Below are 19,532 nucleotides of genomic sequence, written 5' to 3'. Positions count from 1 at the left end.
GACTAAAGGTTTGCACCACTCCTACACTTCCTCATGCTCATATGGGCCTTTGAGATTTATTTGGAATGGTTGAAATAATTAATGGGCCAAGCCCAAATCCCAACAATCCCCCACCAGATCTCAAATGCCCATTTTGAGATTTGCCAGTTTCTCACTACTATTTGATATACCAGTGTTTCAGTGAGGACTGTTAAGTTGAACTCTCACCTAGAGCTTCAAGCAACACCTGTCCACAACTTGAACAATGGACTACGCCTTGAATTGCAAGTTTGGTGCGAACAAGTTTCACTCAAAGTCATAACCAGTACATGGCTGCCAGTAGCCTACTCCGCAGGTGGAGCATATACGTCATACTCCCTGGTCTCTTCATAAGCCTGCTAGAGATTACCCAAGTCTCATAGACTGCGACGTTCAATAGTCGGGCTCATATAGGTGTGCTTCTTTCAAGAATGCTCTGTAGGACAGCATCTTTGCTTAACCAAGCCAATAGAAACACATTAAGGCACATAGCCAACCTACCATACAGCATCTGAGAGTATTGCATCTTCACTAACAGAGGGTTCTAAAGAAAGTTACGCTCCTCAGTTAACCGATAGCTTGTTCTTCCCAGGTTCTAATTCACGGGACCTCCGATCACATAGGTTGGGTTACTACTATGGCAACTATATGTGTCTCAAACCCATCTTCCTCGATGCACTTTCTATTACATTCCGTGATAGCCCTTTTGTAAAGGGATCTGCCACGTTTTTGTCTGTTTGAATATAAGTCACACTTATCACTCCGGAGTTTCTCATCTTCCTGACAAACTTCAGTCGTCTTTTAACATGTCTTGATGACTTTGCATTATCTTTAGCACTGTTCACTTTGACTATCACCGTTTGATTGTCACAGTTCATAAGGATAGCCGGTACTGGTTTCTCAACCACAGGCAAGTCCATCAAGAGCTCACACAGCCACTCTACCTCAACAGTGGCTGTATCCAAAGCAGTAAGTTCTGCTTCCATGGTTGACATCGTCAAAATGGTCTGCTTGCTAGACCTCCATGATATCGCACCACCTCCAAGGGTAAACACGTACCGACTAGTGGCATAAAGCTCATCAGCATCATATATCCAGTTCGAATCACTATATCCCTCAAGCACAGCAGGGTGCCCAGAATAGTGAATTCCATAACTCATAGTACCAACTAGATAGCGCATAACCATTTCAAGTGCATGCCAATGATCAGTACCCGGGTTGGACATGAACCTACTCAATTTGCTCACAGCAAAATATAAGTCGGGTCTCGTTGCGCTAGCTAAGTACATGAGTGAACCAATCATCTGGGAGTATCTCAGCTAATCTTTCACAATCTTTTTGTTCTTTCGGAGTATCACACTGGGATCATAAGGGGTTGGAGAAGGCTTGCTTTCTACATAGCCAAAGCGACTCAATATCTTCTCCACATAATGAGGTTGCGAAAGAGTAATCCCATTCTCACCCTTAATCAGCTTGATGTTTAGAATCACATCAGCTTCTCCCAGATCTTTCATATCAAAACTCTTTGATAGAAAAGATTTGACCTCTTTGATCGCATCAATATTTGTGCCAAAAATCAGTATGTCGTCTACATACAAGCACAATATGACTCCTGCACCCCCACGATAGCGATAGTACACATATCTATCAGCCTCATTTATGACAAAGCCTGCAGAAGTTAAAGTTCTATCAAACTTCTCATGCCATTGCTTAGGCACTTGTTTCAGGCCATACAAAGACTTCAATAATTTGCACACCTTGCTTTCTTGACCCTTCACTACAAACCCATCAGGCTGATCCATATAGATCCCCTCATCCAACTCTCCATTCAGGAAAGCTGTCTTTACGTCCATCTGATGAACGATAAGACCATATGAGGCAGCCAGGGAAAGAAGTGCTCGAATAGTAGTAAGTCTAGCAACCACTATGTATGTGTCAAAGAAGTCTTCGCCTTCTCTTTGTGTGTAACCTTTGACCACAAGCCGAGCCTTCTACTTCTCAATAGTACCATCAGGCCTAAGCTTCTTCATGAACACCCATTTACAACCCACAGGTTTACAACCATAGGGTCGCTCAATGAGTTCCCACGTACCATGGGATAGAATCGAGTCCATCTCACTTTGGACAACTTCTTTCCAATCATCTACATCTGGAGATGCATATGCCTCAGCAATGGTAGTGGGTGTGTCATCCACAAGGTACATAGTGAAGTCATCACCAAAAGATTTTGCAACCCTTTGTTTCTTGCTCCTACGAGGAGCTTCACTATCATCCTTCTCAAGGATTTCTTCACGCTCAACAGGTTGTTCAGAAGTCTCAGAAATAGTAGGAGCAACACATTCAGGAGTTATCTCAGAAGAAAATCTAGAAGTGCTATGCATATCTTTCATTGAAAATATATTCTCAAAAAATGTTGCATCACGAGATTCCATAATACTATCAACATGCATATCAGGTACCTCAGATTTAACTACTAAAAATCTATAAGCTATACTCTACTGAGCATATCCTATAAAGACACAATCCACTGTTTTAGGTCCCAACTTGCGCTTCTTGTTAATTGGAATATTGACCTTTGCCAAGCATCCCCATGTGCGAAAGTAAGAAAGCGATGGTTTTCTCCCCATCCATATCTCATATGGAGTCTGTTCTTTATTTTTGTTAGGAACTCTATTCAGGACATGACTCGTAGTCAATAAATCCTCCCCCCACCATGCTTTAGACAAACCACCAGTGTCTACACATGGCGTTAACCAAGTCAGTCAACATGCGGTTCTTTCTCTCAGCAATCCCGTTAGACTTGGGTGAGTAGGGAGGCGTCCTCTCGTGAATAATACCATGTTCCTCATAGAATTCATCAAAAATTTTGGGAAAATATTCACCACAATGATCTGACCTTAAACGTTTGATTTTTCTCTCTAGTTGATTTTCAACTTCGGTCTTATAGATTTTAAAGTACTCTAGCGCTTCATCTTTTGTTTGCAATAAGTAAACATAGCAAAATCTTGATGCATCATCAATCAAAGTCATGAAATATCTCTTTCCACCTTTTATCAACACACCATTCATCTCGCACAGATCAGAATGTATGAGTTCAAGAGGTGCCAATTTTCTCTCCGCAGCTGCCTTGTGAGGCTTTCGAGGCTGTTTTGATTGCACACAACTATGGCAGTTTGAACCTTTGGCAATGGTGAGATTCAGAATTAAACACATGCTGGATAAACGAGACAACAAGCCAAAATTAACGTGACATAAACGAGAGTGCCAAACACTCGCATCATCATTAACAGCACCACAAATATGGTTCACTGACTTATTACAAAAATCTGCAAAGGAAAGGCGGAACAAGCCTCCGCAATCATAGCCTTTACCAATGAATTGTCCATGTATTGAGACGACTAATTTAGTGGACTCTAACACTACCTTAAACCCGTCCTTGCATAGAAGGGAGCCGCTCACTAGACTCTTGTTGATAGTTGGGACATGCTGCACGTTCTTCAGCTACACGATCTTCCCTGAAGTAAACTTTAGATCTATCGTACCAACACCACAAACAGAAGCATGTGACCCGTTTCCCATCAGCACGCTTGAACCTTGGACGGCCTGATAAGAAGAAAACAAAGAGATGCCAGCACACACATGAACATTACCACCTGTATCAAACCACCAACTCATGGATTGAAATACTGAAAGAACAATAGATAGATTACCGTACCCATCCTCAGTGCTGCCCAGAGTTGTCATGTTGACATCCTTGGATCCTCCTAATCCATGATTAGCCTTTGCCTTGCGATCAGCACGGTTTGGACAATCTCTTGCGAAGTGTCCCCCTTCACCGCACGTGAAGCAAGCTCCTTTGGCGTTTGTGTTCTTCTTCTTCTTGAAGGTAGTAGTCTTGGCAGGCTTGTGGGTTGCCTTCTTGTTCTTGTTGTGTGGGTGGTTCTTCTGCACCATGTTGGCGCTAGAAGTACCCTCGCCTCCTTTCTCAGAAGCATCCTTAGCCCGAGCTTTCTCCTCAACATCAAGAGAAGCTATCAGATTTTCAACTGATATCTCTTGTCTCTTGTGTTTCAGAGCGGTGGCGAAGTTCCTCCATGAGGAAGGCAGCTTTGCAATTATGCATCCAGCCACAAACTTATCGGGTAAAGGACACTTCAGGAGTTCGAGCTCTTTGACAAGAACTTGTACCTCATGAGCCTGTTCTACAACAGAACGGTTGTTCACCATCCTGTAGTCATGAAAGCTCTCCATGATATACAGTTCACTGCCTGCATCTGTTGCTTCATACTTAGCAACCAGTGCATCCCACAGCTCTTTTGCATCTGATATGTGCATGTACACATCAACCAGACGATCATGCAGAACACTAATCACACATCCCACAAAGACATCATTAGCATCCGTGAGCTTTCTCCTCTCCTCAGGAGAATGATCACCTGCTGGAATACCAAGCCTTGCTTCCCATACATGTAGTATAGTAAGCCAAAGATGGACCTTGACTTGCCATCTCTTGAAGTGCACACCGGTAAACTTGTCCGGCCTCAGTGCATCAGCAAAACCAGCCATAGAAAAATCAACAGATTGCCTATAATAAGGTTTTTGGATGGTTGAATAATTAGGCAATTGTTCGATTAAATTCTGAAATATATAAATCATGAACATGACTAGAACTAGCATGAACAACCCTATCATACTAGTAGTAAGATGCAATTGAACCATGATATCAGGAAACATGATTAACCACTGAATTGAATAACAGCATACGTACTGAGCTTTTTCCTTCGGGAAGACGAATGGCGTTGACGGGACAATGGCGGTCGTATGAACGGAGCGTAGTAGACGGCATTGCAGAGGTTGATACGCCGCAGCACCGGACTTGGACGGAGGACGAGCCGTGGCGAAGATCGTTGAGCAGTCGCGCAGGGCGCTTCCCAAAAACCTTATTCGCCCTCTCCCGGTGCAGGATCCCAAAGGCGAAAGGTTCCAGAGACCTGCTCTCCCATTCGCCGGTGCACGCCGGCGCTCAGGATGGAGAAGACTACGGTGGCGGCGAAGTAGCAAGAGAGGAGGCAAAACCCTAAATCAGATTAGATGTGTTTTGGTGGCAGCCCATAGGTTGTATGTATAGGAGAGCCCACGACCTTGCGTCATAATCGGATCCGCAATCAGATTAGGAAACCGACTCAACCATCCATATCTCGCAAACCTAACAGCCAATCAACCAAAAAAATAAAATATCAAAAGGAAGCCGCGCCCCCGCAAGGCGAGGAGCCGGATTTTGACAGACCATTCACGCGGACGTCGCGTGCCCACGTCTTTCGCCCCGGCCCCGGCCCCGGCCTGAGCCCGGCCTGGCGAGGCGAGGCGAGCGAGCGTGCGTGTGTGGAGTTCCCTTTCTCTCGCCACACACATAGCTTGAAGAGGCAAGGATGGCCTCACTATTTAAGTTAGCCATCCTCAACCTCCACAAGCAAGGTGGGACTAAAGGTTTGCACCACTCCTACACTTCCTCATGCTCATATGGCCTTTGAGATTTATTTGGAATAGCTGAAATAATTAATGGGCCAAGCCCAAATTCCAACAATTCCCCACTGGGGGAACAGGGTTACATGGGATGTCCTAGTCGAGTTCTGTTAGGATCCTAGTCCGAGGAGTTTGGCTAGGTCCTGAGTACACCGACTAGTTCTACTCCTATTCGGGTAGATACAAAAAAGGTAGGGCATACCCATGAACTTCTCACTACTCAAGAATATTCCATGCCCGTGAGCAGTCCTGCTGCCCCGGGTCTGACAAGCCCCCGAGCTCTTCATAGTCGAGTCCTATAGGCGTTCGAGTGCTTCTGAAGACGTTTGTCGGGTGCTTTTGAGGGCTTCTGGACTTTGGTCTGGGCAACGAATGCTTCGGATGCTTCTGGAGTGGGTCGACCGTTTCTGAAGTCCATCGAGTTCTTTGCAAAGGATGATGCATTGGAAGCTCGAGTGCTTTCCCTTGGAGTACAGAAAGCATTTTGAATGTAATTTCTGAGGAGTGGAGTCAATCTTTGACTGCTTTGTTGGTTGGGAAGGAGGTGCTGCTTTGTTGCAGCGCCGCTTCTGCGAGTTGAACCCGTAATTGTCAGGTATTTTGAAGTTGGATGTCAGGCTATAGGCTTCGACTTCTTCATGATCTTCACCATTGTTGATGATGATTGTTTTTGCATTGCGGCCAATGTTGATAACATTGTGTAAGTCGTTGTTGGAGTAATCAAACGAGTCGCCAAGTTGTTGGTGGTGCTCCGTTTTGAGGATCTTCTTCGGGTTGTTGTCTAGGTGGACGGTGACCGTGATTCCTTTTGGTGGTGGAGGCATTTCGTAGCTAGCTGCTGCTGTTTCGCTTGCCTCTATTTCAGAAAGGAATTCATCATAGTCTAGATCTTCCAACGCCATGGAATCGGAAAGGATCGCCATGAAAATTTCGCGATTGTGATTGGAGATTTTCGTCTTGTTGTCTTCCTTAAGCGGAAAGCTTGCTGGAACGGTAATTCTTTGTATTCTGAGAATTGTTGTTCCTCTGTCTGATTTGAAGTCTGCAATTCTCCTTTTGTAGATACGATGGAAGTCGATTTCTTGTCGGATTCTGTGTTCTTATCCGAATCGAGTTGTATTGCAAGTCGGTTTCTTTAAAGGACTTTATCCGAATCCGGGTAGAATTCTTCGTCTGTCTTCACTCGTGGAGAAAATCCGAATGTATGTCGCAGAAGGTCTTCATCATATGGGATGGAGTCCGCTGGGGACCATCTGCCTTCGGTTCGGACCGAAAACTCATTTACGAATTTGTTGTATTTGTCCAAATTGTCACGTTCTTCCGGAGAAAATAGCTGCGGCGTGCAATGATTTTCTTGCGGAGTAGGTGAATTTGGAGTTTGAATGATGTTGCACCAGCGACTCATGTAGTCTTTGATTGAAACAAAATCTTCCGCAGGATGAGATTCGGACAAGTATCGGTCTAGTTGATCCGATGGCTTGTTTTGTGAATCGTCCCATAGCTTCTTCGCTTTGGATTGCTCCCAGAGTGTTTCAAGTTTGTCAGGATTTGTCAGTCCTTCCATAAAAATGTCGATGTCGAGGAATTTGATGAATGCTTGATCCTGCTCCCGTTCTGCAGGGCTGAGAGCCCAAGGGTTGGAGAGTTCTTCGTAAGAAGTCCCGTCATTGAACGTGTCTTCTGCTACCTGAAGGTAGTGTTCGATCTTTTCGTCGATATTATCGATGTTTGAAAAAATGTCTTTTGACGGCTTCTTTATGCAAGTAGTTTTCTTGAAACTGGTCTTTTGCTTTTTCTTCTGAAGACTTGGTTCAGCGAAGCAAATGTGGTTGGAAGGTGAAGCCTTTCCCTCTGTGGGAATTTGTTGTTTGGTATCTTCTAGAAGTTTTTCTAAATCATCCTCCAATTCGGAGAGTGTTTTGGCTCTGATCGCGCTGAATTCAGGTTTCATCGTTGAGGGCCGAGAATCTGACTTCTTCAAGTTGGTCGATAAAGTCATCGAATTCATGACGTTTTTCGGTTTCTGAAGCTTCTGGAACATTTTGGTTGATTGGGCAGCTTTCAAAGACGCCTGAACCATCAGCAACGAAGATCCAGGAGCCGACGCAGAAAGAGGTGCCTTTTTTTAGCACTGAGTTATCATCGAGAGGAGCCATCGGGTTCTTCTGACGATCGTTGGCGAGAGGCCCCACGGTGGGCGCCAGCTATCGGTGTTTTTACCATCGGCCTACTTAGGGTTGCCCTAAGGGAGGAGATTGTTTGGGACAGACCGCCGAATCTGAAACTTGAAGGTAAACGGAAGGACACAAGACACAAATTTAGACAGGTTCGGGCTGCCAGAATAGCGTAATACCCTACGTTCTGTGTGGTGGTTTGGTATATTGCACCCTGCGCTGGGTGTTTGGCTCAGTTGAGCCTCTTGTTGGTTCTCTTGAGCCTATGCCAATCTAGATACCCCACCCTCCTTTATATAGTCCAGGGGGTGGAATACTAGTCATTTTACAAGTAGGAGTCCTAATAGGATTACAGACGAGTCCTATCAGGAGTCTGACTCCTTCCTTCTTTACTCAGATCTATGCGGTGTGCATAGTCCCGTGGACCCGAGTCTGAAAAGCAAATAGTACTTAAATCCAGAGACACTGGGAACTGGTGAGGTCCACAAATCATAGTGAATGAGATCAAAATTACTAGTAGCACAAGAGTTTGATGACTGAAATGGCAAACGAATATGACGTCCTAGCTGACACGCATGACAGGTGGAGCTAGGTGCTGTAGTACAAAAGGGAACGGCTGAAGTGACCTTCGCTAAGACCTCATGACCAGGATGACCAAGAAGGCGATGCCACAATGAGGAAGTGGATGCAGCGGCTAAGGCGTGCGCCGTGGGAAGATGAAGCAGGTACAATGGGCCGAAACTATTGCACCTGATGGTCACCTTCTGCGTTGCAAGATCCTTCACAGAACAACCAGCGGGATCAAATTCAAAAGAGCAATTGTTGTCAGAAGTAAACTGGCGGACATAAATAAGATTTTTAATAAGTCTTGGAGAAACAAGAACATTATTAAGATAAATGCCCAGGAAGGGATGCAGCGCTAGTGGCAGTGACGGGAAACAAAGAACTGTCACCGACAACAATTGATGAAGGGAAAGGGTACCGCGGGGATAAAACATGTGAAAGAGTTGATGAATTGGAGGTCATGTGGGAGGTAGCACCTGGGTCGAAATACCAGTCGGTCGCAGGAGGTTGCTGGAGAGTCATGGTGCTGAAGGTCGATGCGAGGGACTGCTGATCCAATGATGAGTGGAGTCCGCTTGCCGGGTACTGAAACCCGGGGGCCGGCACCTGCTGGGGTGGTGGAGAGGCGCCAAAGAGGAATTGGTGCACCAGGGGGTTGTACAGCTGCTGCTGGACAAAGTGGAGGGCCTGCTGCTGCGACTGGGCAGCCTGGAGAGCCTGCTGCTGGGCTACCAAGGCGTGCTACTAGGAGGGCATAGGCCCATGAACTCCAGTGGGAGCCGGGGGAGCGACAAGCGGCCTGGGTTCGAGCCACATCTGGATTGTACCCGCCCAGGGGTTGTAGAAGGACGGCCATTGCATCTGAGGCACCTGGGAGGAAGCAGCAAGTGTGTTCCCACCAGACCCACTGCTGCCAGCTGGGGTCTGGGAGCCCGTGGAGCCTTTGTTTCCTTTGCCGCACTTGCCACGGCCGCCCTTGCCGGAGTAGGTAGCGTTGCTGGAGCCGCCGTGGCGCCCGCCCCCTCCACCCCGGACCCCTTGGCGCCCCCAGAGCCAGAGCTGGAACTGCCAGAGGGGCACTGTGCTGGGGCATAGGGGCGCGGGGAGGACGCCGACATCTCAGCGAGGAGCGCAGTAGTGGAAGCAGCCGCCTGGTTGGACAGGGTGATCTGCTCCAAAGTGAGATCATTGCACACCTCCAGGAAGGAGGGGAACGGGCAGCTGCGATGCAGGTGGCGTCCGATGGAGGCGAACTTCTCGTTGAGCCCACGGAGAACGTTGAGGATGAGTGTATGGTCAGAGACGACTTTGCCAAGATCGGCTAGGTCATCCGCCATGCACTTGAAGCGCTTGCAGTAATCCGTGATGGAGAGATCGCCTTGGACGAACGTCCTGAAGCGGGCATTGAAGTGCAGGGCACGCGCTTCCCTGTTCCCAAGGAATTGGGCCTCAATGACGATCCAGGTGGAGCGAGCCGTGGCACCCTAGGCGCTCTGAGCCATGATGATGTCGACGAGATCGCTAGAGAGGGTGCCATCAACCAGGACCGGACAACACAGTCCATGCGCGCCCAATCGGGGGAGGCGCGCATGGGAGCATCTTGGAGGACGTGATCCTCCAGCGAGTACTTGCCAAGGGTGAGGAGAAATTACTCACGCCACTTGGAGTAGCTGCCGGAGTTGACATCGAGGGCGACGAGGATGAGGCTCCGGATATTCTGCATGGCGATGGCCTGGGCATGCAGATTGAGGAGGGCGGCAACCTCATGCAGAAGGAGGGTGCCATGGAGGTCGTCGGGACCGTCGCCGGGCGCAGACACAGATCCATCTGTGTGATCGCTAGTGGCGTCGTCGATGACGGCGGCCGCAGCCTTGCGCTCGTGGGCGGTGTGATCCAGGGCGGCCCGGGCACGGGCGGCCGCGTCATCGCACTCCTTGGAGACGGCGGCGGCCTCCTTTTCTGCCTCCTCGGCGCGAGCAAGGGCGGCATTGCGCTCGGCGAGGCGCACCTTGCGCTCCTCCTCCTCCTTCAGGCCCGCGGCTTCGGCCTCTTTCTGGCGCGAAGCCTCGGCAACGGCGGCGGAGCCGGCCATCAGGCAGCGACGGCGTGGGGGCGGTGCAAGATGGTGGACGCGACGCGAGGGAATCGTGCGCGGGAGAAGCAATGCCGAGAGAGGCACGCTAGGTTGTGGAAGTGGGATGGAAATCCCAATCTCTTGATACCATGAAAGCAATGAAGATTGCGTGGAAGGATTGCTTGATTGATTAGGGTAAACAAGTGTTACATATATAGGGTGGGATCCCCTAGCCTGACCTAATCAGTCTAGGGCTCGGCACACGACATAGCCGGCCCAAGCCCAGGAGCACAGCACGCCTGGGCCCTTCTCACACACGTACACATAAACATGTCTAACAGTAAGCAAAAAGGAGAAGATAAGGTTCACCAGAACAAGCCTACCAGCATAAGGAAAGCTGACTAGAAATATCAATGATGCATTTCTCCATTGTTGTTAACTGAGTCATAAATTCAGTGACTATTGGTTTTGTTAGACCTAGAGGCAGAGACAAATAGGTAAAATGCAGTTTAACAACTTGGCAACCCAAAGTAGCCGAAAGAAGATCATTTTTTAACTATCAACATTGATGGGTACCAAGGATGATTTGTTGAGGTTCACTTTGAGACTAGTTGAAACAACAAAGTTCTTGAGAATGTCCTTAAGTATCAGTAATTGGGAGACATCAGCAGATAAAATAAGAAGGATATCATCAGCATACTACACTATTGGGAAACCCCCTATTGACGACCAAAATTAGCAGCAGTCTAGACCAACCAGTCTGACCGGTCATCCCAGGCGGTCTGACCGGTCTGAGATGCTATAGCTGGTCCGACAGAGCCGACCGGTCTGACCGGTCCAAGTGGAATCCGAGTACAACTAGGGTTTTGAATGGATTTAGATCTTGCAATACGATTTCTTGCGGGGCAAGTCCACCCACCCTATAAATATAAAGGGTCACGGCCGATTGAGGCATCCAATCGATCAAATAATACAACTTTTATCTTTTATCTTTTTCTATGCCCTAGCTTTTTCCCATCTACTATTTGTTGTTCCTCCTTCGTCTCTACGTCGATTGAGGCGTTCTAGGTGGCCTGCCGACCTTAGAACAACACAGCGGCGCCTGCCCCAACGGGTCCTTCCCGGGCGACGTTCGTTGGTTCCACCGCTGGCCTGCCCGGCGACAACCTGTCTGACCGGTATACCCGACCGGTCTGACCGGTCTGAGCATCGGCGCTGCGTTGTGCCGTCGCTCACTGCGCATTCTAGCGCTTTGGTGTGTTGGCCCTAGTTCTGCGCCAACACCCCCATCAAAAGCTATCCCAAGAGGAGTTCATTCTTGCTTGCAGCATCATGAACCACTGAGTGTAAAAGATCAGTAGCCATAACAAATAAAAGAGGATAGAAAGGATCACTCTGCCTAACACATGTTTTGCACTTAAATGGTTTACAAGACTGAAGAAGAACCTGAAGAAAGATGCTTCTAAGCCAAGCCAATTTGTCAGGAAACCTTTTAAGCTTGAAAATCTGCTGGATAACTTTATGTTCCACCTTGTCAAAAGATTTTTTTTATATCCAATTTAAGAATGACAATCTCCCTTTTGGACTTATGACATATGTGTAAAATTTGAAAGATCCACGCCACAAAATCATGTATAGTTCATTGATGAAGTGAAACATGAAGTGATTCATGCTGTTTTTACATATATATTATTCCTCCTAAATTGAAGTGATTCACATTGAACTAAATGGTGTTCAATCCATGATGAAGCACAAGCACCTAAAGTCATGCTCGAGACTAGATGAGAGCAGGGTTTACAAAACCGGTGGGAACCGGTCCGGTTTGACCGGTTACCGGTCAAACCAGTCCGGTCCAGTTCCGGTTTGGGCCGGTACCAAACCGGCCCAAATTCAAAATTTGAATTTGAATTCAAAAAAATGAAAAATTCCTAAAAATACTTCAAGGTGCGACGAATCAAATGGTGTCAAATGTTCTCAAAAATTCGTTCGTTTAACATACTTTTCGAGCATTTAAAGTTAAACCAAAAAAAAGGAAAAAATGAGACGGCCCACTTGGTAAACCGGTCAAACCGGCCGGTAAACCGGTCAAACCGGCTGGTATACCGTTCCAAACCGGTTACACATGCGATTTTAAATTTGGATTTGAATTCAAACCGGTCAAACCGGCCAGTAAACCGGTCAAACCGGCCGGTAGGCCGGTATACCGGTACGAAACGGTTGAACTGAGTTTTTTGAATTCAAATTTGAATTCGACCGGTACTGACCGGTTTCCGGCCAAACCGGACCGCTATACCGGTACCGGACCCCGGCGGTTTGGCCGGTCCGGTCGGTAAATGAAACCCTGGATGAGAGCCATATGAAATGGTTAACGCTGTCAAGCGGAGTTGAAAATTTATTAAAAATGCAGGTACTGGTCTGTAACAATTTGAGCCACAGTTCATTTTTCCTAATAAAAAACCATGGCTTGCAGTTTTTTTTTTGCTATTTTCCAATAAAAATTGTGTAGGCAATCGCATCTACCATATAAGATCCTGGAATGGATGTCCCAATCATATTATGCACATGAAAACCAATCCACGAAAAAGCTTCGAAGTTAAAGTGTAGAACATGTCACTGTCATTTTGATCAATTCAACCTTTCATACAGTATAAAACTACACGCATATTTCATTGTGAGAAGTCAAATTCTGTAAATTTTGAATACAACTTCTTAGTCCAAGTTGGAATTTTGTATTGTATAAAAATTACAGTTATGTTCATATTTGAAATAAAGCTAATTCACTTTGTATTATTTTGTAACTGTACATGGTATTTTTTATGAGAGCACAGCTATGAAAGTCTAATATTAAAGACTAATAAAATACGCACCATATTGTATGAACGCTTCAGTTACTAGCATAGACGCACATGCGCACGTAATTTAATAAACCTAATCAGATTTTAATTCAAATTTTTATTGAATTAAGAATTAATTAAACTAATATTCAAAATAAATTCGCAGAAAAAAGTTTATCTCAAATGAGGATTTATAGGCTGCGGCTTCCCGTGGATGGGCTTGCCGTCCTCCTGAACGAGCTCGCCGGCTTGCTCGGCGGCGGCTACTTAGGAGACGACCTGCTGAACGGCGAAGAAAGCAAAGCCGTTGAACTGTGACCCGCCGGTGCTGGAGACGTTCTAGAGGCGAAGCGTTCGGAGCATGTCTTCATGGCGTCCCACGTGAACTGTAGAGATGCAAATGGGTGACTTTTAAGTGCCCCTCCAATCCTATTTAGTTTAAAGTTTTGTATTACTTTTTTAAAATGGAAAGTTTTGTACTATTTTTTAAAATGGGATTTCATTTTAAAAAAGTAGTACAAACTTTGAACTAAATAAGGTTTAAGGGGCACCTAAAGATCAGCCATTTGCACACTTAGTAAACCGTGTTGAGGAGTTCAGGACGGTACTCGGCTGAGAACCGACGCTGTGTCTGGACGCGATGCCATCCCCGGACCCGCCGAACGATCCGTGTCGTCAGAGGACAGCGCCTGACGTTGTCCACCACAGGGTTTACAAATCCGACCGGTCCGGTCAAACCGCCGCCCTCTGGTAGCGGTTTACCGGACCGGTTTGACCGGAAACCGGTAGAAACCGGTTGAATTCAAATCCAAATTCAAAATCGCATGTGCAACCGGTTCCGACCGGTATACCGACAGGTATACCGATCGGTTTACCGGCCGGTATGATCGGTTTGGGAATTTTTTATTTTTTTGAATTTAAATTTGAATTTTGAATTGGGGCCGGTTTGATACCGGCCCAAACCGTAACCGGGCCGGACCGGTTTGATACCGAGGCGTACTGCAACGCCCTGTGGAGCCAGAATCCAATTGCGCCATCGCGCGCTACTTGTGCTGTTAGCAATCGATCCGACAAGCTGTCACCGGGGCCTCCCCCCGAGGGCCTTCCCCCGTGGGCCTTCCCCTTCCCTTGTTAGCAACATCACAAGGTAATATTACAAGGTATTATTAACATTCATGATTGTAAACATCACAAGGTAATATTTTTAGGGTGTTCAACTTGTTAGCAACATCACAAGATAATATTAACATTCATGATTGCAAACGTATATAAGCCAGCAATTATTTTTTCTAGCATTATTTTTTTTCTCACCATACAATTTGTGCTTTATAAGTCATATAGTTTTTTTAGTTCAAAACTTGGCATACAACTTTTTAATAAGTTATGTACGATGACATAAATTATATACACAAGGTTTCAGACAACTCGCGCATCAAAAGTTGTGTATCACAAGTTATGCATCATAAGTTCCACAAGTCATGAATCATAAGTCCCGCATCACAAGTTGTGCATCATAAGCCCGCATCATAAGTTGTGCATCATAAGTTGCGTATCACAAGTTATGCATCATAAGTTATACAATTTAGAAACAAGTTATGCAGACATAAGTTATGAAAGCATGGCGTCAAGCTCAGGTTCACGTCATAAAAGTTATATGTAAAAGTTGTATGTATCGTAAAATTATGATACAAATTTATCTCTTAGAAGACGTGTGTAAAAAGTTATACGTAAAAGTTGTATTAAGACATTATAATTTTTTAGAAAAAATAATGTGGACAAAAAACCTTTCCAAAAAAGGAAATAACGCTGCTGTCTGAAATCGCGCGCTGCCAACCCTCCTAGCGCGCGCTAATTAGCTTGCCCCCATGTGGAGCGCCATCTACTCCTTCCTTCTTGCCCAAGAGGTAGAGTACTCGGGGCTCTTGCCGTGTGTTTGGTTGCGGGATCAATGGGTTGGGTTGGATCCAACCCGGATTTTAGGGACGGAGCCGACCCGTCCATTGTTTGGTTGCACTTCTGATTTTGGGGATGGAGTGAACCCATTTCATGTTTAGTTGAAGGAATTGGGAATACGGATTGGATGGCATGATAACACCGTTAATGAGGATCCCACTTGCCATCAATGGGCCCCACCTGTCAACCTCTCACCTTTTTCTTTTTTTTCTAACCCTTATCTTCTTCCTCAGCCCGACCGCGGGGGAGGGGGGCTGCCGCGCAGCTCACTGCCCCCCCCCCCGCCGGACCCACCGGCCCCACACCGCCGGCCGCACTGCGCGCCCCCGGCGGCCTGTGCCCGGCCCCCGCCGCCGTCCGGGCTGCGCGGCCCCGCCGAAGCCGGCCGCCTGCGCCCGCCCCCCCCCCCCCCCCGGCCGGGCTGCGCGGCCCCTGCCGGCCGAGCTCGCCTCCTCTGACCGCGGCGGCAGAGCTCGCCGTCTCGCCCCGACCCTCCGCCTCGCCCCGTCCTGGCAGCCGGAGGTTGCCCGCCGCCGCCTCCGCTCCGCCAACTCAACCGCGCAGGCCTCCTCCGCCCCACCACCCCGTCTCTGCTCGGAACTGCGCCCTGCCGCTGCGGCCTCCACGTCGATGTCTCACGCGAGGAAGAAGACGGCGCCCATCTCTGCTCGGACGGAACCCGCGCGGGTCGAACTCGTCCGCCAGATTTTGACGGACAGGGCCAACCCGCATATGTTGCGAATATTCCATCTCAGAGCGGCTCCAACCTCCTCCGTTCTCCATCCAAACGCTTGAAAAGAAGGTTCGCTCCGACCTAGTTGGAGCCATCCACTCAACCAAACAGACGGTTGGAGGGTGCGTGGGAGTCGTGCCCGCATGGCGACGGGGTCGCTGATGCTGAGTACCTATATGTGTTCTTATGTGTTCTTTTGTCTCGCCTCGGACACCTTGGCCCTCGCGTGGCGAACGACGGGAAGTGAGGTCGCAGAGATGCGGAGGCGCGTGAGGGTGTCAGGTGCGGGCCGGTAACGTGCGGGGCGGTGAAAAAAGAAGTCGTTTTTGGGCAGAAATATCCTCCAACTCTCAATTTTTGTGGATCTACCCTCCCTCTCACCTCTCTCAATCCCGACACGTGGGTCTAGACGGTGGACCCAATTCCAATAACAAACATTCTCAATTATTACTATATATATATCAATTATTACTATATATATATAGTAATAGTATAGTATATATTAAGTAACCGGCATCCTGATTGTATTGGAGTAGGACACTTTATCTTCATTTGCATCTTTTCAACTGATAGGGTATCTAACTGTCAACGATCAACAATAAAGCTCTAATTGTTGCTTTCTTTCGTAAATTTGTGCCAAAGAACTCAAAGAGAGACAGATACAATTTTTGTTTTCTTTAGTGCACTTTTTTTCTCATCTCCCCATTTCATATACGTATGTCTGATGGAAGCAATTACTCCTCATTAATTTCCTAAATGTTTGTCACATGTGTAAACATATCTAAATTGTTGGGTAGGCGGCATGACTCAGACTGTATGCTAACGTAAAACATATCCGTTGCTCAATGGTATTGTTTAGTGGACGAATTGGGTATTCAGTTTGTATATGCTAATAAAGGGAAACTACTTGGACATTGATTATCGACAAACCATTTTTTTTGCGACAGTGCCTTAGCATGTTTTTCATTAAAATGGAGAATTATTGACAAACTAATTTGCGAAAGCTGCTTCTCTTTGCATACCAACAAACAGCCATCTCGATTCTTGAGCGTTGAGATATCACACATTCCCCCCTGATATTGTTCGTCATCAAAATATGATACGGTCAAGAGTAAAGAAAGGAACAGCGTAACAAAAAAAAAGGCCGTTTATTTTAACGGAAAAACTACATCGAGAGCCCTCTCATGTAGGCTTATCTCAAGAGCCCCTTCTTACTTCCTTGAGCACACTGGAGGAAGTAACAAATTGAGAACGCAGCTGCTCAGCGGCACTTGCCATCTTCTCCGGCGACGGGATGGGCGGGAGGTGGGCGGGGCGGTCGGTGGCGGGGCTGCCGCCGGCCGCGGGTGGCGGCGGAGGCCGGCGGGGTTAGGGTTCTGGATTTCTGGGATTGGGGTAGCTCCATGGCCGGCGACCTTAGAGGGATGGCCGTGGGCGGCGGCCGGCCCGGCGGCGATGGCGCCGCCGGCGGGGTGGTGGTGGACAACCGGTGGGCGGGGTCGGTGGCGGGGGCGAGCGGTGGAGGTGGCCGGGATGGGGGAGGGGAGGGGGAGGGGGAGGGGGAGGGGGAAGGGGTCGGACCCGGGCGGTCCTCGCCGGCGTCGGAGGCGACGCCGGTGAGGGGGTGGTCAGCGGCAGGGCGACGGGCCGAAGGGAGGCAGAGCAGAGGTGGCCGGGATGGGGAGGGGGAAAGGGTTGGACCCGGGCGGTCCTCGCCGGCGTCGGGCGACTCCGGCAAGGGGGAGGTCGGTGGCGGAGGCGGAGGCGGAGGGGCGGCGAGGCGGGGGGCAGAGCAAGGCAAGAAGTCGGGCACAGAAGACGAGAGAAGGAGGAAGACGCGGTCCTCATTTTTTTTCTTTTTTTATTAGCGACGATGATGCGGAGGGGAGGGGTCTTGATGGAAGTTTATCCGGAGACCCCTCTCCACGTAGAAGTGTCCTTATTTTAATCTGCTAGCAACCAGCATGCAAATTCATGTTCAACAGCAAAATATTGGTCTCATACTGGGCTGCTGGCAGGCATGCACATCACGTTCGTTAGCACTGACCTTTCTTCACTTACTACCTGCATTACTTTACTCGCACTTGGCATACGGTCAAACAAATCTGACAGCAGCGAAAAGGGAGATGTACATGTGTGTGTGTCTACTTCTTTCTTGGAAGCTGCTGAATGATTCAGTAAACAATGAGAAGAGCTAAAATCATATATTCAAACAAGCCAATCAACATATGTATTTGTTAACAATGAGAGGAGGTAAACTCATATATTCGAAACAAGCCAAATCAGGTTATGTATTTGTTAACATTCTCTTGCTGACAAAGAAAAATGATAAATGTTAACATTTTTCGAAGATAATGACCCAGATAACGCCTTAGCCGCTCCAACTCAACTATAAACCGCCAAGCTCGTTTGCACATACGAATTGTATTGTATTGTATTTAGGGGTGGTAATGGGCCGTGGCCCTAATAGTCTCTTCACAGCCCAATAAAGCCCTTAAAATTTTTAGTTCAAAAATACATATGTTTAGAGCCCGGCCCTTTTAGGGCCCGATCCTTAGATTTTCTAGTTCAAAATGTTAGGCCCTTTACCACCCCTAATTGTATTGTATCTATGCCTGCGGAAATCTTATGAGCTCCTCTTCTTAACCCTAACTTCTGATTCAAAATCATAAACCTTGACAGAGTTGGGAGGAGGCTTCTACACGAGGATATGATGGGTCACGTACTCACGTTGCATGATTCCAAAGTTGAGCAACGAATGAATCAACCTAACATACTAGCAAAATTTGACGATTTTGTAAAAGATATGAAACTCAATCCTCTTAAACTCATCGCCGACGCGAGAGTACAAAAGATAAGAAATCTTTGGCGCAGTATAATATTTTCTAAAATACAAACTTAAAAAGTTTTGGTGGTAAGGCTACATACAGAGTTATGACTTGATTCTCACCTAGTTAGGGTAAAAATAATTTTCTCCCATCTAAAATACAAGTCATTTTGATGTTTTACAGATATTGCACTTGGATATATGTTGTATCTTGATACATGTAGTAAATACTATATATCGAAAAAGTCGAAACGACCTCCAATTTAGAATAGAGGAGTATTGGAGAAGAATTCAAGGTATGTTTAATTTGGCACAATTAGTTTGCTGAGTTCATTAGGAGTATTAGGAGGAAAGATTCTAGGAATAACAGTCGGCTGAGTTCATTCGGTATTTCATATTTGAGTAGAATTCTTTACTAGACCACTACTATAAGCTTATAACCAATGTTAGTCTAAACGGTAAACACCAAACAGTCACTCGCCTACCGTTTAGCTACTTATTCAGAGTAAATGGTCATTTAAATGGATTAAACAATCATTAAACGGGATAAATCGCTGATTAAACAGATACAACTAGCCATTGTGTAGCGTTTACATGGTGTGTAGACGAACAGTGTGAAATACAACCCTGGCGTATTGCGGCGACTTCGTCGAAGAACCTCTCAAAAATAAAGCCCTGCAGAGTGCAGACTAGTAGTGGAGAGATAAGCAGAAAAAAAAGAAAAGAAAGCTTGCCTGCTCTGCTAAACCATTTTAAGGACGCGAACGGGACCCCAACATCCTTCCTATCCCCCAAATCTTAGGTTATCTCCAACTATTTCCCATCTTCAACT

Source organism: Panicum virgatum, chromosome 2K (assembly GCF_016808335.1).
Source record: "Panicum virgatum strain AP13 chromosome 2K, P.virgatum_v5, whole genome shotgun sequence".
NCBI lineage: Eukaryota > Viridiplantae > Streptophyta > Magnoliopsida > Poales > Poaceae > Panicum > Panicum virgatum.
Note: the sequence above shows the minus strand (reverse complement) of the source record.